This window comes from Thunnus albacares, chromosome 23 (genome assembly GCF_914725855.1).
Source record: "Thunnus albacares chromosome 23, fThuAlb1.1, whole genome shotgun sequence".
Lineage (NCBI taxonomy): Eukaryota > Metazoa > Chordata > Actinopteri > Scombriformes > Scombridae > Thunnus > Thunnus albacares.
Window position 1 is genome coordinate 24,076,501 of NC_058128.1, and position 27,803 is coordinate 24,104,303.

General features: G+C 39.4%; 1 long non-coding RNA gene across 1 annotated transcript; it reads left to right on the top strand.

Moving 5' to 3' along the window:
• Positions 1-10,630: 10,630 nt before the first annotated feature.
• Positions 10,631-26,854, top strand: LOC122975558. Its single transcript, XR_006400702.1, has 4 exons — positions 10,631-10,705; positions 24,791-24,797; positions 25,748-25,751; positions 26,843-26,854. It is a non-coding gene; the product is annotated as an uncharacterized LOC122975558 (long non-coding RNA).
• Positions 26,855-27,803: the final 949 nt, after the last annotated feature.

A 27,803-nucleotide genomic window follows, 5' to 3' on the forward strand; every position in this document is an offset into this window, starting at 1 on the left:
TAGGCTGGTGAAAACACTGGGTGAAGGGCAGGGCTAACGAAGCTGAATGCAGAGCAGCTGTGGAGGGAAAACAGGCAGTGGACCAAGCAGGCAGCTCAGGGTCTGAAAAGTGAAGCCAATGTGGAAGTGACAATATCACAGTTAATCACAGACTGTAAATGCACCGTGCTAACCAAGCTAGCAACTAGTGCTAGGGTCAGCTAAATTGCCGTCCAAATATGGTCCCTTCTGGCTCCAAAAATCCAAGATGGCAACAGTCAAATCCAAGATGGTGACGGTCAAATTGCTAAACTTGAGGCTTCGAAACAGTAGTCCACAAACCAATGGGTGACATCATGGTTACTACGTCAATATTTTTTACAGTCTATGCAGTGGACAGAGGAGGAAAAACACAGGGCAAACAGAAAACAAAAAACCCAGAGACACAATGAACACAGTCTAACTAATAAAGGCAACTTGAAATCCTTTAAGATACAACTCAAAACAGCCTATTCCAACTCCGTCCAGTCATAACATAATAAGGAGAAATGACTGAGAGTCACTGGTGGAAAGGAGAATAGCAATTCAGGAACACAGAGCCAGAAGGTGACAAGATGATGACAGTATCCCCCTCTCAAGGGACAGATTCCAGACGTCCCACCAAGCCAATCAGGCTGTGCCACTCTGGAGGTGGGCGAATAAGGCTGGGCCGCTCTGGAGGTCAGTCATTAAGGCCAGGCCACTCTGGAGGTCAGTCATTAAGGCTGGGCCACTCTGGAAATTGGTGATAAAGCCAGAGGTGAGGAAGGGCATCCAGCACTGGAGGATTCGGTTGCAGATAGGGGCAGGGTACAGGAGAGGCAGACTGCTGGAGTGCAGAGCAGGAGGCGGACAGCTGGAGATCTGGCTTGGCGGTCTGGCTGTGGGTCGGCAGAGAAGGCCAACTGATGGTCTGATCATGAGATGATCTAACACCAGCTGTTGCAATTGATTTCTCTTTGGTTTTAAGAGAATAAAATGCAAATTATACCTCCCCTGTTAGCCACTGGTGAGGTCGAAGTGTATGCAGTTCACTGTGGTGGATGATAACACTGTTTCCTCTGATGCGGGTGGGGACCACAGACACCACCATTGCTGTGTCTTACTCTTACAAGGAAGTGAGGTGCAGGTCATAAATGTAAACCAAACACAATACATATATGGTTAAACATAAGAAATCCAATATGTTTCAATTGCTTGTACCTCTCTCTCAGTTTTTTAATACATATGTTCCACCTTGTGTTTATTCTTCCATATAATAAACTTTGGAAGTTATTAGTATCACTTGAAATTGTTGGTGAATTTATTTTGGTGAATAACATAGGAGTTGAATAAATAAATGACAGTTAATCATATCTGTTCTCCTGGAGTTTGAAAACTACTTTGGGAAAGACTCTTCCAACCATTGTTAAGTGGAACACATGATGTTGACATTTCTGAGATGGAACCACGTACTCCAGCCTGTGCTTCCAAAATGTTGTCATTCTCCTCCTGCAGGGATGACCTTGGCTCAGTAGCCTCATTTAATAGTGTTTCCTTTTGTCTTTCTGTCCTGTTTTTCCTGTTTGCTTTCTTCTTTCAAAACAGTTATACAAAATTTTGTACAAGACTCACAAATTATCTGGATAAAGTTTCTTCCTGTTGTAATATATTCAGTATTTCTCAAATGATGAAGTAGCACAATATTAGTGTGAGGATGCATAAGGTTTTGGAAATACACTGAAGTAATGGATGCTGAAAAAGGTCCTTTGCAATCATATGTGTATAATGAATTTAAAAACGTTTCAGAAACTTTATTTGTAACATTATCAGTCCTGGCCAATAAAAGTATCAGGTTATTTCAAAAACATTTCCTCAGTTGATTACAAAATGTGCAATCCAAGTTTATGTTTTGATAGATACGACAGCATTACATTTACACTCTATCTTCTTGGTAGATGTTTTGAAGGGGAATTCCTTGCAGATTGCAGTTACGTACCTCCTCCTCTTCTTCTGCTGGCGCTCCTTCCAGTTTTCAAGGTTCGCTCTGAATGTCTGCATGAAGAAGTGAGAAGTTTAGATGGAAGCAGTCATTGAGAATTGACATTGCTTTGCAGAGCAGTAATAGACCAAGGCAGAGATAGATGCCATACCGTAGGACAACACTCATGTTTATAAGTCAAATCAGAATTACTTATAAGAATTGTAGAATTTATATAGTGCAAGCAATTCTTAGTGAGCCCAATTGGTGGATTTTTGCCAAATATGACACACAAACCTACTGTAACAGTGTTGAGAGAATTTGATTTACCAAGGTTGGTGTCAGTTGGTCAAGTTGTTACACATTTTAGATGGTGTTTTTTTTTTTTTTTTTTTGGAATGGATTTCTCAATTCCTTTGATAACTTTGTCGGTCCTTGAACAAAGCTGTTCAAGGCTGTCCAAAGCTGTGTTCAGTTTGTTTGATAGCAGGATAAACAAATATACAATGCATTATTTGGTTTTTCTGTTTTTTGTGTGAATTTGAAAAATGGAAGTCCATGTGCCGTTTTTGTCTTCAAATTGGCAATTGGAATTTATACGCATTTATGCATGAGGCACAACAACATAACTTTATTGATTATTTAAATTTCCCGACACAGGATCAGTTAGGATGTAATGGTAATTAATGTTCTGTGTTCTAGCCTACACATCCAAAAGATCAGCTGTTCATCACACACACACAGTCCAGGTTCATACAGTGAAACTGTATGGAGTAAAGCAGCCGCCCCCCTGATAAATCTTGAGCTCCATCAGAGCTGTTTATAAAATTTTATTTTAGAAGCTAAAAGGTTGACTGTAGTTATATATAAACTTGACAGGACAGAGGAAACTCTAAGGGAAAAAGAATTAAACTTTTAGCTTCTGAAATATTTTTTTTTGACAGCTCTGAGGGAGCTCAGCATTTATCAGGAGGACGGCTGCTTTACTCCAAACTATTTCATGAACATGGACTGTGTATGTGTGTGTGTGTGTGTGTATGTGTGTGTGTGTGTGTGTGTGTGTATGTGTATGTAACAGCTGACCTTTTGGATGTGTTAGAAGAACAAATCCATTAATTACTATTAGATCCTGACCGATCCTGTCAGCATGTCTGGAGATTTAAGTAATCAATGAAGTTACGCTGCTGTGCCTCGTACGTAAATGTGTACAGCATCTCTGCGGGGGGATCGCTGCATGTATTTCATACACTCAAAAACATTTTTTGCTGTTGTGTGTTTCTCCCGTGCACATAAAAGAGGTTGATTCATCACATCTGAAGTGTGTAAGAAGTTCTTCAGAGACTTAACAACTAAAACTTGAATTTCACCCACAGTACTCTGTTACGTAATGTAGATTAAAATTTTCTAGTAATTAAAGGTAATGCTTACTACTTTCTACACATCTCCTTGGCGTTCTTCATGATATGACGCGGGCAGCGATGGAGAATGGGCACCTCAAAATCTGCCTTTGTTGCTTTTCCATTGGCAGTGCTGTAGCAGTGGTTTATGGTATCATGCAGATTTTTCTCAGCAAATGATAAACATATAGCTTGAATTAACACCATCAACCCATCACAAACAAACATGATGGGTGACCACATACCCTTCTGTCCAGAGGTGCTTGCTACATCAGTCTGAAATACCTTCTCTTATTTTTGATGCTGCCTGATAAACAATGTCCTCCTGATATATTTCTATGCTCCTCTGAGACCACAGTAGAACACCTTTTGAGTGCAAAAACACCTTCTGGAAGACCTCATCTGGAGTGTTCTTTTTTTTTCAATCAGTATCTGCAGACTGAGAAATTCATTGCTGTGCTGACAACTTTTCTGTTGTACTTCCCAGGAGATATTATTTAACACCTGAGGAGTAGGAGCCTCATCTCTGCAGCCAGATTCCATTATGTCCTCATCTATTTTTGTTTATTTGTCTAGATACATGGCTCGGGGTAATAGTTTTTGTAAGTCTTGGCCTATTATATCTCTGTCACCCAATATTACAGGACCGGGCAGTCCTCAAATCAGCAGTAACCAAGAATAACACTAGAATTCAGTGCTTGCTTTTTTTAAATCCTAAAACCTTTGGTCTGTATCTTTTGAATGCAACTGAGCAGTACGGATGGATGGTCCAGTGCAGTCCTTTGAACCCTCTTGGTTGTCTTTGTCTTTTGATGATATTTCAGTCTTTCCAGTTAATGAAAAGGTATGATGGTTTCTGTTGGACTCTGATCCTGATAAATCTGTCTTCATCAGATGTGCCCGTCATGGTGCCCTAATGAAAATGCACAATGTTATTGCTCTGCCGTAAAATGTAATTTCTTTTTAAATTATGTTGATTACAGTAAATTAATAATATATTATATGTGTGCTTAAACTCTTTAGATTAGCCACTTTATAACTCTGCAGTGTGTTATTACTTGGCCTACATCTCAGAGTTGTCAAGTGTAATTGTACCATCACTAATTAAGTGTAATTGCACAATTGCGTAGGATATGCAAGGTTATTGTTCTTACTAAAAGGAAATAAGACAGGAAAAAGAGACAATAATACACTGCAGTTAAACATAAAAGTATTGGGTTGTTGGCGTGAGTTATTAAGTCCACTTAGAACCTACACACTTAGATATACTTGCAAAACCTGGCAATACAGCAAGGTTTTCCCCAGACATGTTGAATAGTGCAGAATCCAGTTTTTTAAAAAGTTTTTTAATAAAGGCATAAAACAGTTAAAATATGGGGTAACAGGAATGAGAGAGGTGAGAGGAAATGAGGAGAGAGAGAGAGAGAGAGATGGGGAACAACATGCAACAAAGGTCCCATGGTGAAATCAAAACGCAGACTTTGCAGCTATGTGGCATGCGTCTTCATCATTAGGCTACTGGGGTGCACCTTTTTAAAACAATTTAGCTGCACACAGGATCATTCTTTTTCTGCATGCACGCTGCCACACCGCTCACCTGAAAGCTATGCTGTCACTTGCTACCACTGATCCTACTCTTCATATATCATCCCAAAGTCCCACATCCACCCCAGCATTCACCTGTAGGCTCTACCTGAGTTACTCCTCAATCCCAAGACACCAATTATTAACAGGGTGCATATTCTACTTTCACATAATGCATTCTACAGTATGTTAGGGGGGTAACAGATATAAGTTAGTGTTCCCAGATTTCAGCAATTAACTTGATTAGTACAATGTTATTATTTATAATAGAATTAATGAAATAAACTACAAATATAAGACCCTAGATATACCACCTGATTAAGTCTCATAGTGCCCAAATAACTCCAGATATGAACTGTTTTGAATATCAAATCTTCAACAGTCATCTGAGGGGACATTTGAGGATTTGGGGTGTTATTGGGGGCTTTAACAAAAGCCAGCAGAAAAATCTTTACCGTAACTGACAATAAACCGTCTTTATCACCCTATTTACTTGTAATATTACTTAAATGCATCTCTCTTATTTGCTGTCGTCGTGTATTTTTTGCACATGACACATTGCCAATAGAAATTATATCACCAGATGTGGCTCCAGGGGGAATAAACAGAACTGAATTGAATTGAGTCATATTGGTGATGCATTTTATTTTTTTGCATTTATTTGCTGGCTGGTCTGTGGCCAGTAGCCAGCACTAATGCATGAGGTGGGAGATTATTAAAGAGACCATTACCTTCCTGTTTCTCTGGCAGACAGTTGATGAGAATCACATTTTCTATTGTGAATGGAGCCAATGACTGATCTGGGGTGAATTTCTGTTCCATAATATATTTCTCTCCTTCCTCCCCACACTGTCGTTTGCTCTCTCTGCCTCTCTTGCTCTTTATCTCCTCAGCTGCGTGCCTACTGGATATCCGATCTATTTCCCAGGCCCAATTTTAATTTCCTGTCCGCTGTCAGGTGTGGACCATCTCTCCAGCAGAGGAGGAAGAGAACACAGGGAATGAGAAAAAAAGAGACCCACAGCAGCAACTGCTGGGACTCATCCAGCTCTGATCTAACCTCATAGGGGACATTGTTAGAGTCACATCGTACATACTGTACATAGAAATATGGATGGTATAGTAATAAAAGACTGAATATAATTTGGTCATAGGAGAGAAATTGTGAATCATACATACCTCAGTAATACACTGAACAAGGTGTAGAGGTGGTGAAAAGTCAATACTGTGGGTGTGACTGATTTTTTGCTTTGTTTAAATTGTCTCTATATTACCAATTTGCATGATCAAATATATATCTGTTCTGCAAGATATTTACTCATTTTGTTTGTTTTCACATTAGCATTGTCATCATGGACATGTTAGAAACGGTAGAATTTAGCTAAGGGTGTGCCTAAATACAGCATCACAGGGCCACTAGCTTGGCTAGTGTTATCAGGGATGCACCATATATATAAGTGGCCAAAATATTATTCTTTCATAAATGAAATGAAATGAATTGTGGGGGACTGAGGATTTCACTGACTCACTGAACATTTGGACTTGTGTCTATAATATTGTAACCACACACATTAGCAACATGGTCACAACTGACATAAGAGACATCAGTTTTACAACTGACATATGGACATCTGATGTTAGCCCCACAAGCATGCTCAGTGTAACTGCTCAGAGGATAGATGAAGAGCTTGACTTGAAACAGACTATTCTGCATGTACAGGAATTCCCCGGGTCCTACACAGCAGCAGCGATATCAATCGCTTTGGAAAACATGCTTGGACAGTGGCACTTGGCAAAAAAGACACATTCCTCCATAGACTGAGCCACATGTGGCACATTGTGATAATGGACAATGCCCTTATCACAATGTGCCACATGTGGCTAAGACTACGGAAGAATGTGGGGTCAGTAGCGTGGGCTGTATGGCACACACTTTAATACTTACTGTGCATAAGGGTGTATTTAGCCAAAGTGTCTCTGACAATGTTTCCATCGGGTGATGATGGTCAGCTACTTCCAGCTTGCCAGCTGCCAGAGAAGTACAAACACAGCTGGGAATGAAAACAAATATGCTCTAACAAGACATGACTAAGCGGTGAAAGTACCTTTTGTTTGTTAGAGCAGAGATGAGCAGTAGCAGCTTATGGAGCTGATCATGAGTTGCTCACATCTCTGACACTGAATCACTAGACACTAAAAATATGTTGACACTCCTAGAGGAACAGTTTACCAGAGAGATGTGATCATTTACAGCCACAACAGCTCATGTGATCCCCTCTGTTGAAGTGCTGAAATGTATGTTGAAACAGCTCAATCAGACCACAGTGAACACACAGAAGGACCCAACAAACCAGTGATTCCATCACATTAATACAGAGCCCCTGTATTGTTCAACAACTATCCTTGACCTGAAATACAAAACCCTTTTTTTGACCAGGCAGAAAAGAACAAATAATAGAAATATTATGGTAACACCTGGAAAAGACAGCTTATGACAGCAGTGGCTTGGCAGGTGACAGGGAATCCACTGGGAAAGAAGCCCAGGACAGACTAGAATAATAATTCCTTGCTGGATATGTACAAGGTGATTCTCATGGAGAACGACACCGTGGCACAGGAGCAACAGAACAGCCCAGCAAATATGCAGGTAATTAATTCGATTTTTTTGCATCATCACAATTAATGGTTACCATTCTCAGTATCTTGTAGAACTTGTAGGAGCAACTGACTTGTCCTCCATTCCCAGGGATACTGGAAAAGAAACAACGGCCATTTCCAAGTTTGGCCGAAGCTCCTCCATCTAGTGTGCACAGTGAACAAACCAAGCAGCAAGCTCTTCTCTCTCTCCTCCTTGTTTTGCTTCCTGTCATTTCATGGAACATAGCACAGAACATGGGTACTGTATGCACTTTGCCATTACAGTCTAGTCATTTGCTGGGAAACCATTTCGTCAGGAGGAGTAATTATTGTTTCTCTCTTTATTATTTTGTTAATGTTCAATTTAACAATGTGTTTTGACTGGCTATCTTTAGACATTTTTGTGGGGACTTTCCAGCCACAGGATGTTTTCTTTTGAATGTTTTTGTGATTGCACTGACAGTTCAATTTTAAATTTTTTATTAATGTTTGTCTATTTTGACTGGCTGTCAATTAAACAAAAAATATTTAAAACATTAAACATTAAATATTCAGGCTCTCCAGCCATACAATTGTTTCTTTCGAATTTATTGTGCTGCTATCTGTTAGAACTTCAAGAGAGAAAAAGCTATTATTCTCTGTGTTCAATAAGAAAGGAAGTTCACACCTTTGTCAAATTGATACAGCTGACCTGTTTCCCCACAACAGGAGATTCAGTGTTCTATCACTAAAGTTGTCCATTATAGCTGGGGTTAGGCACTTGATTAAGTTCAGAGATGGACTGTGGTCTTGCAAAAGTTGGATATTTTGGGTGATACACCTTTTCACTCTCTTGCTGAGGGTTAGATCAAACCTATCCATGCAGATTGATCCAGGCTCTATCTCTGAGATTTATGACCCTACCCCAATACAATGGAGGTGAATGGAATTTAGTTTCTGCTGCTGAAAACATTGAAAAATTACAATTAAAAAGTTTGAGGGCATCATCTTTTTCTACATACAGCTTGCCTGATACTCTGGATAATTAACAATACTGTTAACCAGAGTAACATGGGCATGTCACCTCAGTTGTATTTGGATGAAGACAAAAATTCAGAAAGATATCCCAAAACCTGAAGAAATAAAACCAAACCAAACAAACCAAATGGCAGTGCAAGTATTTACTACACAGAGCATCAATAAAATACTAGTATAAATGTGTCAGTGCAAAGGAACAACACCATCTTTCCAATCTTACAACCCCATTTTTCTAAGAAACTGATGTATTCATTTTTAAATTGATTATACCATAACTGCTGTATAAATTCCTCAGAATATTAGCTTAGTTTGTCACCCTGTTTATTTTCTACACTTAAGTTTGTTCCTGTCTGTTTAATTTAATAGCAATAAATCTAAAAAGTACTTACGGTGTAATTTAATTCTTGGTCCATCCTAAACACAAATTTGTTACACCCATCTCCTTCTTCATTCCTTGAACCTGCTGGGAGGTACAAGATACACATACACTGTATTTGCAGGCTTTAATATGATGTGTTACAGTTTTTACATTTTTGCCATTTGACTGAACCTCTAAAAACTCATAATCATTCTATTGTAAACTAACTGGCTGTATCTATAGTAATATTAAAGGAATATTACAGTGACTTATGCTTAATTAGGCCACTATTGGCTACTTTAAACTAATTGTTAGCACTCACAGGTACACTATCAGCCCCTATAGGAATAGTATAGTGATATAAAGGGGACTTTTCATTAAGTTGCAGTGTGCTGTAATAACTTCTATCTGCTGATCTCAGTTATGACTGGCAGAGGTTGCCTAATTGTGTCTTCTAAATATAGATGATTGCAACATCACAATTTGACACATTCTCATTTAATGATCACGAAAAGACAGCTTCGGTTATGTGGAGTGATCATGACAAATCACATCATAATTATACCATGGCATCCCAGGATTTCATAGAAATGTAAATGTTGCACCAGATATCTACAGTTCTATTTAATGTTGCAGCCAAACATGCCATCTTGATTTTGAATATTTAATTGAATGGAAGCGTTATATACATGTAGCTTCGATGAAAAGAGCTGTTGGAGCAGCCAGATATAAAATATTATTTCTTTTCATTCTAAGTTGTTTAGGATTCAAGCATTGAGCTGTTATTTCTGATTATTGCATGGACTTTGTACGCTCTGGTTCAGAGCTTGTATGATTCTCATTAAACACACTCAGGCAGAATCCAATACTTTAGACTTTTAATGTTGCAACTGACAGACCATTGACAGACATTCATTCACTATGAGTTGCAAATATATCCTGAATGAGATTAATAATCAGGACACAAACTATACAGTGCAGAAGTGGGAGAAAATAAGTTGAGTGTTGCAAAGACTGAAACAACCCCGGCTCAGACACATCCTGCTCCCCATTATAGTGCTGGTGGATGTGAAGTTGATCAGAAACAAGACTGACAAGATCCAAGCCAACATGACCCACTTACAGAAATTTAGAGATGCAAGCATGGCCTTCATGGAGACATTGCTTACAAACATGGACACTGACTTTGATCTGACAATCAGCGGCTTTGATGTGCTGTCAGATTGGACAGAGATGCCTATTCCACCTGGAAGTCTCCAGGAGGAGGGGTCTGCCTGTTCAACAATATCACTGTAGGAGAGATTGTATATTCTCCTCACACTGAGCTGCTATTATTGTCTGTTCATTCCTTCTATCTGCTAAGTGAGTTTCCACAAATTTTCCTAACTGTGGCTTACAGTTCCAGTCAAACATTTGGACACAGCTGCTCATTCAAGGGTTTTTCTTTATTTTTACTATGTTCTACATTGTAGAACAATACTGAAGACATAAGAACTATGAGATAATACATATGGAATTATGTAGTAAACAAAAAGTGTTAAAAAGTAGCCACTGAGTAGCCACTGTTTGCCATGATGACAGTTTTGCACACTATTGGCAATATCTTAACCAACTTCATGAGGTAGTCTCCTGGAATGGTTTTCAGTTAACAGGTGTGTCTTGTGAAAAGTTAATTGGTGGAATTTCTTGCCTTCTTAATGTGTTTGAGACCATCAGTTGTGTTGTGCCAAGGTAGTGTTTGTATACAGTAATAGCCCTATTCCACTACTGTAGTAATCAATATTATGGCAAGAACTGCTCAACTATGTAAAGAGAAAGACAGTTCATCATTACTTCAGGACATGAGGGTCAGTCAATCTGGAAAATTTGCAGTTGCTAATGCCATCAAACGCTATGACGCAACTGGCTCTCATGAAGACCGCCCCAGGAAAGGAAGACCAAGAGTTACCTCTGCTGCAGAGGAGAACTTCATTAGAGTTGCCAACTTTAGAAATCACCAATTAATGGCACCTCAGATTAGAGCCCACATCAGTGTTTCCCAGAGTTGAAGTAGCAGACACATCCCAACATTAACTGTTCAGAGGAGTGTGAATCAGGCCTTCATGGTCAAATTGCTGCAAAGCAAACCACTACTGAGGGAGACCAATAAGAAGAAGAGAATTGCTTGGGCCAAGAAACAAGGAATGGACATTAGACCAGTGGAAATCTGTACTTTGGTTTGGCCTAACTTAAACTTAACACTGGAGAAAGAACTCGGAAAATCTTGTCTGAATCTTTTTCGTCATGGTCATTTGTATCAGTATGTTCTGACTAACAACAGTACTGCATGAAAAAAACACAATACTTCATGTGTGTGCCTAAAGGCAATGCAGCGTCATCCAGCATTGGCAGATCAAATACATGAAGGTACATATTCCTTGTATCCTGAAAAATATACCAGGCAGTCATAGCAGGAAGGATAAAATGATGGTTGATAACTTTCTAGACTTTTAAAACATCTTCTCACAGCAAATACTCATTTGTAAATGCTCATGAGTAGTTTTAGAAGGCAACAATCAATTTTATTGTGTAGTTTGGAGGACTTGTTTGATGTGACCTGTGCACACATGGTGCAACACAAGTGAATTTATTAAACAAAAAATATCTGATAAGATTTTCAAAGCACCAAAGACATAAAAGAACTTAAAAGACACTTTAAGCCTTGTGACACTTTTCTTATTGTCAAAAAATTCCCCAAAACACAATACTTACAAGTATGTGTGTGTCTCAAAAGCTTGATATATCTTACGTCTTTGTCACAGAGCTCCATTTTTTGTCGCAGAGAAAACTATTAAAACATATCAATGAGTCACACTGTCGCACTGGGTGACATGTTCCTTCATTACCACACACACACTGTTGTTCATTTAGACTGAATCCCACACACACACTGCCCTGCTGCCAGAAATACTCACTAGAAAATTCTTCCCAACAAATGCACTAACTGCACTCTGAGTAAGGTTTGCTAAAGCTACCAACTATTTAGGAAATTACTGATCCTGAAATCACCAGCACTGATGGTGAGAAGTTTCATTCCTGCATATTTTCATATCTAGTGCTCGGACAGACTATATCACCAAGTTAACTGCAACAGGCGTTCCTGACCTGAACATACCTTACATCACAATGTGTAATTCTTCTCACCCAGTGAAGTTAGCTCAATATCTTCTTAACACCCACTAGTCCTCTCTATCTTTTTTCTAATGTGCCTCTCATCTAGCAGCTTGTCTGTCTCCTCCTACTTACAGCAACCGTTACTAGGCAACACTTCACTTACTCATCAGCATATTCACACTAATATTGAAACTATAATCAGTAGTCTGAATAGGCTGTAGTTTTAAAAGCATCGTGGAATAATTATGTTGGAAAATGCATAATCCAGTTCTGTTATGTGATAATGTTATTGAGAGGGCAGTGTGATTACAGTACAAGATCTGATGATCATAGAGAGAAGATTACATGTTGTCAGTGTGTGACAGGCAATGGTAAGTTTGTGTGTGTCTTGTCACCGATTATGCTTGTAAATTTTAAAGAAACAGAATCTCCAGGCACAGCTGGGGCATAGAGAGTCCGATATGGTGGCCTCAGGATTTTCTGTTTTTTTTTTTTTTTTGTGGATGACATGGCTCTGCTGAGATCATCAGACATGGAGTGCAAGATCGCCAGATGGATTGGTGTGGCGTCTGCAGTAATGTGGACATTGTACCAGACTGTCGTGGTGAGGAGGGAGCTGAGACTTGATTTACCAGCGGAGCTACGTTCCAACCCTCACCTACAATCATGAGCTTTGGGGAGTGACTGAAAGAATGAGATCATGCATAGAAGACACCAAAATTAGTTTCCCTTGCATGGTGGCTGACTCACCCTTGAGACACGGTGAAGAGTTCATATATTTGCAGGGGACTAGGACTAGAACTGCTGCTTCTTCACATTGAATGGAGTGAGTCGAGGAGATCTGGGCATCTGATAGGATGCATCCTAAATGAAGTTTTCCATGCATGTCCATCTGGGAGGACACCTCAAGGCAGGCCCAGAACATGCTGGAGGTTTTACATAAACCATTTAGAACAAATAGCTGGAGGCTGCAGCATGAGAGAAAGACATGTACTACCTTGCTAAGCTTGTTGCCACCACACACTGGGTCCACAGAGCAGCAGAAAAAAAACTATGAATCATAAGATCATGCAGTATGACTTGCATTAAAACTGAATTACTTTTAATGCCAGATAAAAGCAAGCTTTGATGTATTTTTCTCATTTTCTCTTCACAAGATGTTTTAAAATTAGTTTTTGCAAAATCAATACAGCTGGAATGGAGACTGCAGGAAGACTGACTGCTGGCTCCTGGCAATTGTGTATGTTTGTGTGCGTGTTTGAGCATAGTCATACTTCATATCCTTCTAAGTTACATGGTGAGCACAAACGTAAAGGAGACAATGCCTTGGTAATCTCCAGCACAAGCAGGCAGCCCATGCTGAATGTTGAATGGCATAATCACAGTGAGATGACTTTGATTTCATGGCCCATTGAGTGCAGAATGTGCACATGGCACTGTTTGGACAGCCGCCACGGCTCAGCAGGCGAACAGGCCCGGCTCTCCTTCCTGCCACATGGCGAAGCAACAGGGTACAATTAGAGGGAACACATTCATATCCAGCCTGTGATCCGCTGCTTTTCATTCTGATGGAGGATGTACAAAAAGGACCGTTTGTGTCTGTACCTTAATGTCAGATGAGCACCTGTAAGTTGGCTAACATTTCTTTTACGCATGCAAATGGTTGCACGCTGAGTTCTATCTGCACTTTTCATCCATGACTTGTCATATTAGATAATGCTTCATATCAGAAAATATAGATTTTAGGAGAATTCACACTCCCCTGTGGTGATAACCCATTGAGTGAGCTCAGTTCATCTGGCTGCTTTCCAGTATCTCTCCATCCTCGCACAAAGCTCCCGAGTGTGAAACTTTTTAAAAAAGAAGAATGTGAAAGAAGTCCAGAGCAATAGGAAATGGAATTTTAGCAGTGTATTTTATGCTTTCGGACTGTTGAGGGTGAACCGTTGAAGCACGGCTGTGGATTATTAGCCTGGAGGGCTTGATGGAGGGAATGAGAGGAGAGCCGCTCACTGGCTTTACTAACTGATTTCTCTTAGAGAGGTAATTTCCCACTGCTTTCTGTGCCAGGAGACCTTCAGAGCTCAGTCTCCCCACTTACTGGAATATTTAATGGTGCAAGCCAAACACTCACACACAGCCACATGACTGTGCAGTGTGTGCAGTGCAATGTGCTTTTACATTTATTAGAAACTTCTAAATTAAATTAGAAGTTACATCGACTTCTAAATTAAATTAAAAGTCACATCTACTTTTGAATTAAATTAGAAGTTACATCAGATTCAAATATTAGAGAGATTTAACATGGCTTAAGGACATTTAAGGATAAAAAAAACATTATCTCTGCTGTGTGGCCTGAACACCTTTCCCTGCATAGGCTGAACAGAAATCTGCAAATTGCCTTGCCTATTTTAATAGAGCTGCATTCTTTTTAACAGGGAGATAGAGACAAAAGTTGGTGTTTTAATATATCAGAGCTACGTGCAGCTTGTTCAGTCTGTCTGAAAAGCTTTGTTCCACATAAGTTGAACAGTCACCAAATGGTATTTTATCAGCAAGCATTTCTGAAAAAACTGATGAGAAAGCTGGGACACATGTAGTATCTTGAGTTACTACAATGTACAATGTGGATATACAGAGAGTGGACACAAAACCATGAACACCTGTTTAATCCCATGCAGCCATGAACTTGTTTTACACTTCCAAACCAGTATATCTTAAAAAAGAAAGAAAAAAAAACATGTAAAGACCCTGCACACTGTCTCTCTTACTGCTAGTATACAGTTTTATGTAGGAAACTTCTGTCTGCACAACCTTTATCAGGTATAGGAACAAGCATCACACCAGTTTTATACCTGTGGTTACCAATTTGCATACCACTTAAAAAAAACAAGGCATCATTTACATTAACTAAATTTTTATAGAATTATACAAGTAACTCACAGTTTCCAGTTGACACAGTGAAGAAACAACATTATGGTACGTGAGCAAGAAGGAAAGACTGTCACTGGAACTTAGCCTTCATCTCAGTCTGTGACCGCCGAACCATCAGCTGGTTATATGAACTAAAATCTGACTGTGAAATCCACTTACCTATGGCTTTAGGGACAGGTTCTGTCTGCTTATGTGACATGGATATCCATCATTCCCCAACAGCAATCAGTATACTTTTACCATTCCCAACATCATACACTGTATGTTTAAGGTGGTTTCCTCATCCCTGCTATACATCGAGTCAAGGAATTGTCTGACAGTGGTGCTGGACCTACGCTGCACTGCTTTCCATCTCTCCCACATAAAGCAAAGCATGATTTTATTGTGAACCATAAATGTAAGATAATTTTACTTTTGAACAAAGTGAAAGAAATGCATTTAACCAATTAGCATAAGGATATTCATTGCTTGTTTTAGGTTCAATATTTATTGCATTCCATCCATCATAGTAGCCTAAAACTGATGATTGAGAATCAGCCTGTATTATTTTACTTAATGATAATGTTAGTTAATACAATATATGTCCCATATGTTACATTTTTCATTTATGCATGTTGTGTGGGTAGAGTTCTGCAAGGGGTGGGGTCTTCCATGCAAAACAAATCTCTTTGAAGGAGTGACCTGTTTCATAAAATTTTTGGAACCATAGATGCTGTATAAATGATCCAATCACAAAATCAGGTCAAATGGTGAATATAACACACACACACACACACACATAAACACAATGGGAATCATACAAGAACATTTTCATATTCTTATCCTAAAATCTCTTACTCTCTCTCACTTTTTTTTCTGTGAGGTTTACTTGTACGAGTGCCCCGAGTTGGATTCAACAAAGTCTCTTAACTGCCTGAACTTGTTGTAAATCGCATGTTTCAGCCTGATGAATGTCACCTGTTCATGAGGAGGTGCGTTCGTGAGGTGTGATCATGAGCATAATACACGCCCCTAAAGGTTTAAGAGTTTCATATATAATAAGTTTAAGATTGTCAATGGTAGAGGACCTGAAACAATTAGAAAATAATACGACATGTCATTAGAGCAGCGCTGTGAAATAAATATTTATAATAATTTAGTCCACAATGTGTGAAATCAGTCAACTTCCCCTTTAAGCGTTTGATGGACTACAGGAGTTTCTGTGGTTGTGGCACATTTGACCAACTTGTCGAAAGTTGAAGAAGTCTTTATGTGGTCTCCTGAATGTCAGTGAGCTTTTGAGGTTAAAGTTCTTGTGTACTGCTCTGATTCTGATGATCTGTTTCCACAGAGTCATGGGGGTTGGGGTGCTCTGCTTTTGCAGTCAGATGATAGAGGATTCAACAAAGCAGTCAGTTAAAAAAAACAGTTAATTCACATCACTATTGAAAAAGAAGAACTTCCATTGCTATGAGTCTTAAAGCATTTGGGACAAAGCTACAGTCGTCTGTCTCTGCCATGGCCTGTATATATGTGTGCCCTGCTCTTCTGCTAGTGTGTTTGCCTCCTGCTGGGCAGAGTTGGTAATATGAAACTCTCTATATCTCCTCTGTCCCTCTGTTGTTCACTGGCTCTCACCCATGCATCACACCTTTGACTGGTTTGGTTGTCTTTATTTCACACCATACACCACCACATAATGCATCCACTGACAGGCACCAGTGATATACTGACTAACCATTACACATAGTCAGTTAGTATATTCTGTTGCTTTTTACGTAAGTAAATTTGATCATTTAATTTTCACAGTGTGAATTTCTTTCCTTGTCACAGCCAATGAGCTGGATTTTCACAAGAATAAGTATAAGTTATTTCTTTATTTTTTGGATAGTGTGGGGTCTTCTGTTCTCATTGCCCTGATGTCATTTTCAACTTTGTTGCTTGTGGAATTGTTATATGGATATTCTATACTATAAAAGTCATGTATGCAACAAGTCCTCCAAATTAAACAACAAAATACATTGTTGGTTCATACACTCCAGAATGACACACAAGTGTTATCTGATCTCACGCCTCCATCAGCTGGATGACATCATTTGTCAGAAACAGGACACAAACAACGTTAAATGTTAAATTCAGCTGTTTTGTTGAACCATTCATCTATCCCGACCTCCTTCTCATGCAGACTTTGTCGCTCTATGATAACCACATGTGAATTCCTACTCTACTCGCATCATAATTCCTACTGTTTATGGCCATAACGGCCGTTAGAGGACTTTATCACTTGAACATAAACATGTTGATTTGGAGCATTTCCTGAAATGACAGCTTCTGTAACCTTGCTTGGTAGGACAGACTATGTTTGATGAAATGGTAAGATTGCCATTTATGATCAGTATTGGCATTTTTGCCCTTATTGTTGTTTTATAGATTTCTTTAGAAGAAATGTTTCTTTTATAACTTGAATGGGAACGTGTGTTTTCTAGAAGTATCAAAATGGCTATAATTGATGTTTTTTTATTGTAACAATGTATCAAATGACAATATGTAATGTGTTGTGCATGGCTTGTAGTTATGAACCTACAGAGAATTATCAGTGACTCTGCAGCTCCCCTTGGCTTTATGGAGCTTTATAGTGAGTTGCAGCTCATTGTTTAGTTGTCCGGCTGCAACTTTACTGTTTTGGTTCACTCTCAGCACTCTCATAGTGTGATTGTCGGCTGCAGCAGGCAGCTGTTTTCAGAGAAAATGCTCTAAATACCCACCATACACTACCTGCTCAGCACCAAACGGCCCTCAGGAGTTGGTTGAGAGCAAAACCAGAGCTAAAAAAGAGTGATTATTGGACTTACATTCAGCAGGTGGACAGAAACACGACTCCAAATGTTGCTAACATTGCTCTTTAACTGCTGAATGTGGAAATAAGTAACTGTTTCTTAACGAGTTCAGCATATCAACTTAAAAGGTGATGATATGTCAGTGTTGTGTTCACTATTTGTTTCAGCTGCCCCTAAGTGGCAAAAAGAAAAGGTAATGCAGGTTTAAATTCACCTCTTCAGTCCTCTGACAGTCCTGATTATCCTCCATGTGTTTATGTGCAACTGTTGTGATGCTTGTCCACATACCTGAGGAACGTTTTGTAGACCAAATGTCATTAAAAATATATACCAGCAATGAGCAACATAATGTGTGGGAGGTTTTTTACTTTCATTCTAGGTTGTGCTGCTTTCCAAACACACCTTCAGACATTCACCTGTGTAGATATTATATTTATTTTTTCCATATTTAAAAAAAAAACAAAACAGTATGTCAAAAATATTAAAACATTTTAAAAGAGGGTGGCTGTTCCACAGTCTAGAGGCTATGGCAGCAAAAGCTCAACCCCTTTAATCCTCCTCCTAAAACTCTAACTGGTTCTTACAAGGATACCTGAGATCATACACAGACATGATGAAGGAGTTGCAGTCCTTACAATCCTTACACCTCATTAGCTTGACTAAAGCAGTGTTTCTTTTCATGTGGACTGTTCACTACCTGATAGCTAGATTTATCTTCTACAGGCCACACACATGAGGTGGATGAACCAGCAGAGACACCGTGCACAGGGCAAATGAGGACACGTAGTAAAACACACACACACACACACACACACACACACACACACACACACTGCTTTCTGCAAGTGATAGTAAAGACTAGATGAATTTTATCAATAACTGCATTGCATTATTGTTCCCTGCTTGTCCAAAACCATAATGAGAAACTTATCTCATTCATGCTGCTGGATTCCTGTTAAGTAAACACACTTTTCATATCATAAGAGGACGGATGTTGGTAGGGAATATTAATAATGTCGAGGATGCTGTAGAGTGCTTCTTTCCTTCCGCTCTTTTCACTCATGGACTTATCAGCCTTTTCTGTTTAAATCAGTGCTGATTCTCTGCTAAGGTCCTGATTAAAGAAGTTATTTCAAAGGCTGCATTAGACCAGACTGCCTGTTCCTTTAAGAGCTTAACCCCTACACTCCATCCATCCCTACATACCTCTATTCCATCCTACAATCTGTTTCACCACCTTTCTTGCTCTCTTCATTGGCCATTCGTTATCCCTACATGCACCCCTCTTGCACCTTTTCCCCTTCTTCTCTTCATTTTTCTGCCCTTCCTCCTCCACCTCTGAATGTCTTTCCACTTTCATCCGTTTGGCTTCCTGCCAACTTGCCACCAGTGGCATCATTAGCTTCGGTGGCGCCACAGTAATGGCTCCAATGATTAATCTCACAGGAATACGACAGGTATCGATTGGAGGTGAAAAGCATAGAAATTCTCAGGTGCATTAATAACTCTGGTCCCCCACTGAGTTCAGACAAGGCTCCTCTTATCCGCCTGGGTAGCTTTGGATTTGTGACAAAGTTAGTTTTTCTTGACTGTGTCTTTGTTCTCTCTCCATTTGTCTAACTTCCTCACTGTCCTATAGGCTGTGTCTCTGTCTATATCCATATTCATAGCATCTGTCCCTCCACGAGTCACTGACAAAATGGTCAAAAACAAAACGCCCAAGACCCAAAGGACAGATGAGGTGATGGTGCTATTGTGCCACTAGCATTTTTCTAAAGCAAACATTTTTTTAAAGCTTATTTTTTGCCTTTATTGGACAATGGGCAGTGAAGAGGTAGATAGGAAACAAGGGGAGAGAGAGATGGGTATGATATGTAACAAGGGTCCCGCACTGGGATCAAACCAGAGACGTTGCAGATATGTGGCATGGTCAGTAACCTTTCAGCTAAAGTAAACATTTTCATCTTAAAATGAATATTATCGTGAACCTGTTATGCCAATAAACCATAAATGAGTGGAGGAGCTCAGATAATCATAAAGGTGATCACATATCACTTTAACTGCAATACAATTCCTCAGTTGAGTGTATTGACCTTTAAGGTTGCCTGATAACTGTGGGTGCAGCAGAGCAGAAAGAGAAATCATCTTTTTCTAATATGCACATAAATTATTTTCGGCTGCCTGTGTGGAGGAGCAATTAGAGTTTGTTCCAAAAATTACAGCAGATATTCAGAATTTGAAGATAGCTGCTGTAATGCCTGTTATCAGCATTTGTGTGACAGCAAAAGCTGAGCCAGGTTTGGGTTGGGATGTGTGTGTTAATGAACGCTTAATGCTTAATAACACCTCATTGTAGTGAATGAGGGAGTTGTGTTTTTGACACACTTCTACTGACAGTCTGAACTTGACTTCATATTGTATGGGTTGTCTAATAACAGGCGTTTATTATGTCTGCCCCTCCAGGGGTATATTATAATATTCCCTACTTCCTATGTGGTTTAGAGTTCAAAGAAGCTAACAGACAGATATTTCTGAAACACTGCTTACAGCACACTTGTTTGACCAGCACTGCAGGCCAAAGGGAGTGCATGCTGCAAGAAAACAAGGTCTGTTCCAGTTCACTGAATAGAGGTCTTCATGGGTCCAAAATATCAGACCTGACCCGAAACCGACCTGTGGAAAACCTACCTGAACCCAAAGTGCATAAATTAATTTTCAAAAAAGAAAATCCCAACAGCCAGACCTGAATAGACTCAAACATAACAGACCTGATCCAAAATGCGGTCGAGCCAACAGAAAGTTAACACAAACACTGTCAGCAGCCTGATGCCCTATCAATTAATATGATCAATTAACAAGCAGCCGCAATATAATAATGAGAACAAATGTAGTCACAGAAACAAAAATAATTTGTTAATATGGTTCATATTCAAGTTTATAACATATAATAACTTAAAATCCTGTTTCACCTTCTGTACCAATAATAAAATCTTGTGTAGTCAACTGAGTGATAGACCGACAAAAGACAATGTTCTAACTTATTTACTCTTTATTAATAAAATAATATAAATGAATTGTAAATGTAATATCTGTGAATCAAATTCCAAAAATCCAAAATTCATTAAACAGTATAAATCTTGTAGATGACTGATTTACCTATAATAAGTTCCCTTGTCAGAACTTTTTTTCTCATCTTTGTCGACTATTTGCATAAAACAAGAGCAAACAGCTGATGTGCTGGTTGCTTTTACCTCCTTGTTCTCCTTTTCCTTAAACTTGTTCCTCACGTCCATTCTTTTCACTTCACAGTTTACATTTTCCTCTCACTCAAAACACACCGTTTTCTCCTGCGGTGATTGTGACGTACCACATGATCAGAGCTGATAAGGGAGCACTTGGGTCCATTCGGATCCACTTGGGTATTGGACATATTGACATACAGACCTGAGATCTGCGACTGGTCTCAGTTCCTCAGAACCAAGTGGACCCCTGAAGACCTCTAGCTCTTATTTCACCATCATCTCATTTGATGTTTGGATACAAACATATAGAAGTGTTTTACAGGAAGAAAAAAGAAGCGGATTTTGATATAAAAATACTCAAAACAAAAAATTTTGACATATACTTGGAATATAACAAGAGATTACTGATAAACACAGGGAAACAGTATTAGAACTGGGAAATGTATGTAAAAAATGTTTTTTAATTTCACGTTAAGGTTGGGGAACTTCTGTCTACATGTTTAAACACTTGGTTAGGATTACAAATGGTACATGGACTGCATGTCACACTACTTCTGCCATTACTCCTGACAGACATGTCACATGCTAGAGGTGCTTGTCAGCTAAAAGTGCAAATATCATTTTTAGGCATTTCAATAAACAATGCTGTAGTTTAATCTTGTCAGTTGTGTGGAGCCAGAAGGGAGCAACACAGCTGAATGTGACAAACTGAGACACCTGTCAATCAAGCCAAAGATACTCCCAAATGTACCTTTTTTGAGCTGTAATGTCTCATAATAACTTTTTTCACTTATTTAAAGACATTATCTTTATATCTAACCCTCTTGTGGAACAAAACATTGAGTATATACAGATGGGTGACAAATTAAAGGAAAAGCTGGTACAGGTCTGAATGCTTGACCCCTACAGTGAGGGGATCTGGTGGCTCTGTTATGCTGCGGGGGGCATTTTGCTGGTATAGTTTGGGTCCACTTGTCCCCTTAGAGGGAAGGGTCACTGCTAATCAATACAAAGTTGTTCTGAGTCATCACCTTTATCTTATGATGAAACATTTCTATCCTGATGGGAGTGGTCTCTTCCAACGCCCCAATTCACAGGGTACGAGGGGTCACTAAATGGTTTGATGAGTATGAAAATGATGTGAATCATATGCTATGGCCTTCACAGTCACCACATCTCAACCCAATTGAACAGCTATGGGAGATTTTGGACTGGCGTGTTAGACAGTGCTCTCCACCACCATCATCAAAACACCACATGAGGGAATATGTTTTTGAAGAATGGTGTTCGTCCCTCAAGAAGAGATCAGAGACTTGTAGAATCAATGTCAAGGCTGTGGAACACCACCTAATTAGAAGGCTTCCTTTTTTGCTGGATCATCTAGTGAATAGCAGTCAATGAGTACTGTTTCAATTATCTGACTACGCCACCCATAAAAATAGAATAATTCTTGCCTCTTGTTTACTGTGATCATATTGATAAGTCAGAATTTTTGAGTGGCATTGCATTTTGCAAATGTCAGATTGCGAGCAGTGAGCAGCTCCTCCTCTTTCACTCAGTGTACAGCCTGCGCATTGCACAGAGGAACAGAAGCCTACTGTCCGCTAGCTAGCTGCTTTTAATGTAGGTTAAGATAAAGATCCTGGAGAAACAAAGCAGTTTGCTTATGTTTGTCATAAAATGATGCAATGAGGAGCAGGAGGGAGAAAATTCAGTTCAACCCAGACACCTCCTCCTGTGCCACTTTCTCCTCAACAAGTGCCAAGTAGTAACAACATGTACGTGGCTGCTAATTCAGCCCTCTCCCCATCAGCAGCAGCAACAAGCTGTACTGATGAAAGACTCTTTTCAACTGTCAGTCGGATAAAAACTGGCAACAGGGCATCAGTGATGACATATAGACTGAACTCTTTGTCCCTGCTCTCCTTTGACAGAGAACTGACTGAGGCATTGTAAAGCTGCTGTAATCATCGAATGTAAGCTAATTTACAATTTTGGACTATATTAGCCTATTGCCTGTTTCAATATTATTATTTATTGGATATAGTTTTCATTGGGTGTACAACTGGATTTTACACTGATGTTGCTGCATCTGCCATCTGTGTGTGTCTGTGTGTGGTTTATGTTTATATGACTACACTTCCAGGCTATGTTCAAGTGTCATGTTGGAGCTGGTGTATCTCTATCCAGATGCTGTTGCATCTGTATGTGTTAATATGTGGCAGTGGTGCCAGGCTATGTGATGCTGTCAGTGCTGTTCAACTTGGTTCATGTGACAGTACCTCTGATGATGTATAAGGCTTGTATGATTAAACTGTGGTGTTGGTTAACAGATGCATTTCTGAACCTATTAAGTATGACTGGTCTTTGACAGGCTAGGCCCGCCTGATTTTCTCTGTGTCCACCCACACTGTGATTTCTGCCTACACTACTGATTTCTGTTAAAGAATAGAAACTGAGAGCAGCAGAGTGATAACATGACAGAGAGTATATCATGACTCAGTGGCTGTACTGTTGGGATTAGTGCTGTATTATGCAAAATTTACAATGTGAGCTGTTGCAGTATGTTACAGGTAATTCCATCCCCCTCAATGTTTTTTTTTTACCAACGCTTTTTTAACGACTGGGCTTCATTTGTTCATGCTGGACACACCCTTGCCTATTATTACAGATGGACATTATTTCAATACTGGCTTTTATATGAGAATATATGGTATATAAAAAAAGTTGTATAAAGACTCCAGAGGGAGCCGAAAAATCTGGAGGTGTGAAATTAGAAAGAGGTGAGGTTATCAGACATCTGTAGCCTGCCCCTCATCTCCGCTTGAGGCTAGCAGCTCCAGCATAACATGCCTGAATCACCGACCACACTGATGACAGTTGCATTGTGGGTAATGTGCCAGGTTTTTGACAAAGAAGACAATGTCTCCGGTTCTGTTTCAGCGATTCTGATCTTTTTTGAACTGTCCATCATGAGTCCACCAATGATATTGTATTGTATTTATCAGGACAGTGTACAGGTTTTAACATAAATGATGCACTGCACCAGAGTTAGCTCAAAACTAATTTACATCTGCAGTCCCCCAAAATCAAAACATACCACAGCACAATAACAAGCAGTACAAAGCAAAAACACACAGAACATATTATCCTTAATACAAAATACAAAACTACACACGACAGCACATCACATACACCCACGATGTCAACCAGAAATCAACAATACAAGCATGTCAAACCAAAAGCAAGATTATTTGAGAAGACCATTAGATCAAATCCAGACTTAGTGGTCACAGAGCTGAGCAGCCTTCAGCAGATTCTTCAACCTGGTTCTTAATGCACTGATTGAACTGCAGCTCTTCATATCATCAAGTAGGACATTCCACTGAGTTGTTGCTTCACAGAGAAAGCTGACTGTCCAAATGCAGTGCGACGAAATGGTATGGTACGATTACGTATAGAGGATATTCTGGAGGATCTAATAGAGCTCACTGAGTGAGTGTACACAAAGTCACATAGTGGAGGAGGGGCCAAACCATTTAAAATGAACTAGGCACAAATTTGAAAATAATCTAAAATTCTCAAAGCTCAGTAAATTGTATTTCTCCAGTACCCTACAGTGATGGAAATGCATTGGCTTTTTGTCCAGAGTTTTTAGAGTTTGATTGTATAAGGACTCAAGTGGTTTTATAGCTGTTTCTCCAGCCTGCCCCCAACATGTGATGCAATAAGACATATGGGAAAGAATCATAGCGTGCATAAATATCTTGGCTGCGTCCAAAGAGAGACAGTTAATAATATGTCTTAAGTTTGCTAAGTTGTACTATGGTTTTATCCGTTTTTTAAACATGTTTCTTAAAGTTCAAATTTGGATCCAGTGTCACACCAAGATATTTGAAATCAGTAACTATGTCAATCTTTTCACCTTTGATGAGAATATCAGCGTTTGTCTTGTTTACATTCAGACTCAGACATGATTGATCAAGCCAATGTGTGATCCTTTCCAATGCAATTGTTAGCTTAGCAGCAGCTAACTCAGCTGTTTTTGCATGTGTTTACACAATGGTGTCATCTGCATACATTTATAGTTCTACATCATGACACTGTTGAGGGAGGTCATTAATATATAGGCTAAATAATAGGGGACCTAACACCGACCCTTGTGGAACACCCATTGTGCACTTCATGTTATTGGACAGTGTGTCACCAACTTTAACACATTGTATCCTATTAGATGGATATGACGACATCCATGCCAATGCTCTAGATGAGAAGTTAAATTTATAGAGTTTCGATATTAAAACATCATGATTGACTGTATCGAAGGCTTTATGCAGATCTAAAAATACAGCACCAACTACTCCTCCTTTGTCAAGTATTGATTTGATTTGCTCTATTAAGTGCAAGGTAGCAGTTTCAGTGAATGATTTACTCTAAAGCCAAACTGCATACAATGTTGATCAAAATTGCTTGTATTAATAGATGTTGTCAGTTGTTTAATGACAACTTTCTCAGCAACCTTTCAGAGTACTGGCAGTGTACTTGTTGGTCTGTAGTTACTGGCTTTAAGGCGGTCTCCAGATTTAACAATAGGCATGACAATGGCACATTTCCAGTCATCAGGACAGGAGAAGTGTTTAAAAGACAAGTTAATTAAATGAGCAATAGGGGGAATTAAAAAATCTTTCTGTGATTTAACAAATATGGTGTCAAATTGGAAAGCATCTCTACTTTAGGAGCTTTTTAAGGAGCTGATGATTTTGTTTACTCATTAGTCTCTACCAGCTTGAAAACCTGCCCTGATAGCATCAACTTTTGGGCCATGTAAGGTATTTAACTGGCACACATGGCTGAGATATGGCATGGCAAAAAGCATGTAGGCCAAATTATACTACATATGTTTCGCCATATCTTCAAAATTGGAGGGAATTTCACTTCAGGATCACCTCTGAAATTTAGGTACCTGGCCCAAATAAGAATTGACAGCTTGGGACCATGTGTGGCGTGGTAATGGAAATCATGTGAACTGACATGCATTGATTTTCCCCAAATGGTTTGCACCTGTATGTGGCAAGCATGTGGCAAGCCACACCTTCAGCCTAACCTGTTGGTTTGAATGCGGACCATTTTAGTCGTCCATCTTTCTTCGACTAGCTTTAGGTAAGAGACTTTTTAACATTTTTAAATCTTGATTTACTTATGTTGAGCTTTTGTCTACTTTGGGTTGCGCCGGCAAATATTATTTAATGGCAATTAAATCAATGTTATGTTTGCTGTTCCAAACCTGTGTCCAGCCAGCAAAGGCTAAATTCCAGAACAAACACGTACACACTATTTTTATTTCGTTAAATCAGAGTTGTTCTTTTTTTGTGGGTCACATAAGGGCCATGAGGCCTTAACAGAACTCAGCCATACAAAGATTCCATATCAGGCCCAGCTATGGGCCATATCAACTATTTGTATTTGGCTTACTCCTGGTAGAAGTCTGGCTTTGTTATGATTCACTTATAGCTGTTGTACCCTTGGGCTGGATATAGCCCGTCATTCACTTCCAAATATGGGCCACATCTTTGCTGTTCATTTGGCCCACATCCATGCCAAAGGAAATTTGCTACCAGGGTGGCCTGTAGCATCTATAGGAACAATATCCAGTTTCCTTTTTGTAATTTTTTTTCCTAACTCATATACAGACTCAAGAAAAAAATTATTGAAAACAGAAGCAACAGTAAGATGATCTTTAATTAACACATTGACACATGCGCGCGCACACACACATACATACACTACTGTATCATTCAATGCTAAATGATTAGAGTATTTTTTTCCTCTGGCATTTGTGCCTTTATTTGACAGATAGCAGCGATATGGATAGGAGAGAGGTAAGGCAATAATGTTAGGAGAGAGGGAGGGATGATAGGCAGCAAAGGTCCCCAGCCCAAATCGAACTAGGGACTTGTCCTGGTTGAGTACTTTTTTAATTAAAATGCAAAGGTTAATTGAAAGTCTGAATGACAGTCTGAGACAGTACACACCCATCCACCACCCCATCATCCACACCATCACTTCCCACCTTGCTACATAAAGGGCACACTATTTCCTGTATGAACATTTCCTGAACATTGGCACTGGATGTACATTGAGAGGTAAATTGTGAGGTGCAGAATTTGGATATAATTCATAGGGATACTGGGGTGGAAGTATACATGCCTGGCACATCTCCAATTCTATCTCTAACCAAAGAGATGTCACAGTGGTGTGAAGAAGGCTATGGGCTACAGTTAAGCGGACTTTAGAGTGGAACTTGTCATTGTAGTCATCCATGACAATCATACAGTACACAGTCACTTACTGACAACGGCCAAGAAACGTTCACAGTCTCACTGTTTTGTCATAAAGACATCCAACAGTTTATGTGACTGTATTAGAGAATATAACAACAAACAGACCTTTACCTCAACAAGTACCCCCAACAAATATTTTCCACCATGCTTCACAGAGTTAGAGACCGTTTGAGGACTGAAATGATCTGCTCTGTCCTCTTGATCACCTTTGAGAGAACAGGATGAACTGCCAGCCGTTTTAGGCTCATTAGCAGAGAATATATGGAGATGGAGCCCTTTGGTGTGTTTGACGCAGCCACCTGACAGATGACAGGGAGGACAGCATTGAAGGCCTGCAGAGCCTCTA